Here is a 4,282-nt window from a genome sequence, read left to right as displayed (position 1 = left end):
GTTCCAGGATCTTACCCAGACTACCGAGACAGTGGCGGAGATCACCGCCAAGTTCAGGGAGCGGGCCCTTCTTGTTCCTCAGTATGCAGCAGACGAGGAGATGAAGAAGGCCCGTTATCACGAGATGTTGCGGAGCGACATTCGTATGTTTGTGAGCCGGTCCAGTTGCAAAACACTGGACGACATGATTGCTAGAGCCAGAGAGAGGGAGATTGATCTCGAGATGGAGAGGAAGAGGAAACCGGAGGCGGTTTCGGGTGCAGGCAGTGTGGGCAAAAAGCCCAAGGTTTCAGATCACAGACCTAGGAGTCAGCAGAGCCACGGTCGATGTGGCAAGTGTGGGAGATTGCACGAGGGAGCGTGCAAGGCAGGGAGTTCCGGCTGCTACAAGTGCGGTCGGATTGGGCATTTGAGTAGGGATTGTACGGCCCCTGCCACTACGGTTACAGCATCGGATCTGATTTGCTTTCAGTGCAATCAGAGGGGACACAAAAGGTCCCAGTGTCCCAGTTTAGCTGCAGCAGGGAAGGTGCATGCACCCGCCCCCGCTACCTTGAGGATCACGGATGGCCGTCAGGGCCGAGCTGATGCGCCGGTGGCGAAGAGCAGGGCATTTCAGATGACAGCAGAGGAGGCGCGAGCGACTCCTGATGTGGTGACGGGTATGTATCTTCCCTTTTATCTCTTTATTATTATTGATTAAATGTTGCTTATGGTTGTATGTTTTATTCAGGGTCGTTCTCTGTGAACGACATTTCTGCTTTGGTATTATTCGATTCGGGGGCTACCCGATCATTCGTATCTCTTGCGCTTAGCAAGAGGTTCAGTAGAGCTCCAGGGAAACTGGATTGTCCGTTAGAGGTGGAGCTAGCAGATGATAGGACCGTGAGGGTCGACAAAGTATATAGAGGGTGTTCCCTTCAGATATTTGAGGAGCAGTTTTCAGTGGATTTGGTTCCGATTCCCCTGCGCGGGAATAAAGTTATTGTGGGAATGGATTGGCTAAGCCCCAACGGGGCGGTGATTGACTGTGAGCTTCAGCTAGTGAGGGTTCGCACTCCCAGTGGGGGAGAGATAGTGGTTCAGGGCGAGAGGCCCCAGCGAGGATTGACCTTCTGCTCGGCCGCTAGGGCGAGGCGCTACGTTCAGCAGGGTTGCGCCGGTTATGTAGCCTACGTCTTGGATGCCCGGGATAAGGGCAAGACGACGATCGATGATGTTCCTATTGTTCGAGATTACCCGGATGTGTTTCCCGAGGATTTGCCGGGGATACCTCCTGAGAGGCAGGTTGAGTTCAGGATCGACCTGGTTCCTGGTGCGGCTCCGATAGCCAAAGCACCATATCGACTTGCTCCCCCTGAGATGCAGGAGTTGTCTACACAGCTTCAGGAGCTGTTAGACAAGGGTTTCATTCGACCGAGCAGTTCGCCTTGGGGAGCGCCGATCTTATTTGTGAGGAAGAAAGACGGGTCGCATCGGATGTGTATTGACTACCGGGAGTTGAACAAGGTAACGGTGAAGAACCGTTACCCACTTCCGAGGATAGATGACTTGTTCGATCAGCTCCAGGGAGCGTCTTGGTTCTCCAAGATCGACCTACGCTCCGGTTACCACCAGATGAGGGTCAGGGATGAGGATGTACAGAAGACTGCTTTCAGGACCCGGTATGGTCATTATGAGTTTGTGGTGATGCCATTTGGGCTCACCAATGCCCCAGCCGCGTTCATGGATCTCATGAACCGCGTGTGTAGACCGATGCTGGATCGGTCAGTGATAGTGTTCATCGATGACATCTTGGTGTATTCCAAGACGCAGGAACAGCACGAGGAGCACCTGCGGGAGGTGTTGGAGACTTTGAGGAGGGAGAGACTGTTCGCTAAGTTCTCCAAGTGCGAGTTCTGGTTACGCGAGGTGCAGTTTCTTGGGCATCTCGTTAATCAGAAGGGTATTTTGGTTGACCCGGCCAAGATTGAGGCCGTGATGCAGTGGGAGGTCCCAAGGTCTCCATCTGAGATTCGGAGCTTCCTAGGATTGGCAGGGTATTATCGAAGGTTTATTCAGGATTTCTCCAAGATAGCAGTGCCGCTCACCCGACTAACCAAGAAGTCGGTAGTTTTTCGTTGGGGGCCTGAGCAGCAGGCGGCGTTCGAGACTCTCAGGCAGAGATTGTGCGAGGCTCCGATCCTTACTTTGCCAGAGGGTGTTGAGGATTTCGTGGTCTATTGTGATGCTTCGATCACCGGTATGGGAGCAGTGTTGATGCAGCGAGGCCATGTGGTGGCTTATGCTTCGAGACAGTTGAAGCCTCACGAGGCTAATTATCCTACCCATGATTTGGAGCTGGGGGCAGTTGTATTTGCCCTCAAGATATGGAGGCATTACCTGTATGGGGTCCGTTGTACTATCTACACGGACCACAAGAGTTTACGATACCTTATGGATCAGCCGAGTTTGAATATGAGACAGAGGAGATGGTTGGACGTGCTGAAGGACTATGACTGTGAGATCCTGTATCATCCAGGGAAGGCCAACGTGGTGGCCGATGCCCTGAGCCGCAAGGTGTCGGCGGCCCCTATCAGGGATTTGTGTATGAGGATGACGGTAATCACTCCTCTGTTGGAGCGGATCAAGGAGGCTCAGATGGAGGGTCTCAAGGAGGAAAGGCAGAAGTGCGAGAGGATAGTGGGTCGAGTAGCTTCGTTCGACTACGACAGCCGGGGTTTGATGACGCTTCATGGTAGGGTGTGGGTACCGTACTGGGGTGGGGTACGGCAGATATTGATGGACGAGGCTCATAAGTCTCGATTTTCTATCCATCCAGGGGCGACGAAGATGTATCGAGATCTTCGACCTGATTATTGGTGGCCCTGCATGAAGCGGGACGTCGCTTGGTACGTTGAGAGGTGCTTGACCTGCCGGAAGGTCAAGGCGGAGCACCAGAGACCTCACGGCAAGATGCAGCCGTTGGATATTCCCGTGTGGAAATGGGAGGACATCACCATGGATTTTATCACCAAACTTCCCAGGACCGCACGTGGAGTAGATTCGATATGGGTAGTGGTGGATCGGTTGACGAAGAGTGCCCATTTTATTCCGATCCAGGAGAGTATATCGGCGGAAAGGTTAGCCGATATCTATGTGCGAGAGATTGTGGCACGTCATGGAGTGCCGGTATCGGTAGTGTCGGACCGAGATGTTCGCTTCACGTCCAGATTTTGGAAGCGGTTTCACGACGAGATGGGTACTCGTCTCCATTTCAGCATCGCTTTCCATCCTCAGACTGACGGGCAGAGTGAGAGGACGATTCAGACTCTCGAGGACATGCTTAGGGCATGTGTTCTGGATTTTGGGGGCTGTTGGGATACGTATCTTCCCTTAGCGGAATTCTCGTATAACAACAGCTATCATGCGAGCATTGATCGACCTCCTTTTGAGATGTTATATGGCAGGAAGTGCAGGACCCCGATTTGTTGGGGCGAGGTCGGTCAGCGGGTCATGGGGAGCACCGAAGTGGTGCTCAAGACGACGGAGCTGATCCAGCAGGTCCGTAGTAGACTGCAGACTGCGCAGAGTCGGCAGAAGAGCTACGCCGACAGGAGGCGTTCAGACTTGGAGTTCCAGGTGGGAGACATGGTTCTCCTGAAAGTCTCACCTTGGAAAGGTGTCATCAGGTTCCGGAAGAGGGGCAAATTGGGCCCCAGATTTATTGGTCCTTTCAGGGTTTTGGCCCGGGTGGGTCGGGTTGCTTATCGGTTAGATCTTCCGGAGGAGCTCAGTTTGATGCACAACACCTTCCACGTGTCGCAATTGAGGAAGTGTTTAGTGGACGAGACAGCGGTCGTTCCCTTGGAGGATATCCAGGTCGATAGCGGCTTGAATTATATCGAGAAACCGATAGCAATATTGGAATGAAAGACCAAGACCTTGAGGAACAAGGTAATTCAGCTGGTAAAGGTGCAGTGGCAGCATCGGAAGGGGTCTGAATGGACATGGGAGGCTGAAGAAGAAATGAGAACGCACTACCCGGAGTTATTCGCAGATCCAGCCGTAGCAGACTTCGAGGACGAAGTCTGAAACAAGTGGGGGAGAATTGTAACGACCCGTTTCCGGTATGTTAATTAATTTTGTTTTGGGCTAAGTTTTCAAGAGGGACTCGGCGAGTTCTAGCCTGACTCGCCGAGTCGGGTCGCGCATCTTGGGCACGCGGGAGCCGGCGACTCGACGAGTCCATATCCTGGACTCGGCGAGTCCATCCGTCTGGGTGAAACCCTAACTCCCCGGG

Source organism: Lactuca sativa, chromosome 5 (genome assembly GCF_002870075.4).
Source record: "Lactuca sativa cultivar Salinas chromosome 5, Lsat_Salinas_v11, whole genome shotgun sequence".
NCBI lineage: Eukaryota > Viridiplantae > Streptophyta > Magnoliopsida > Asterales > Asteraceae > Lactuca > Lactuca sativa.
This window is presented reverse-complemented; position numbering follows the sequence as displayed.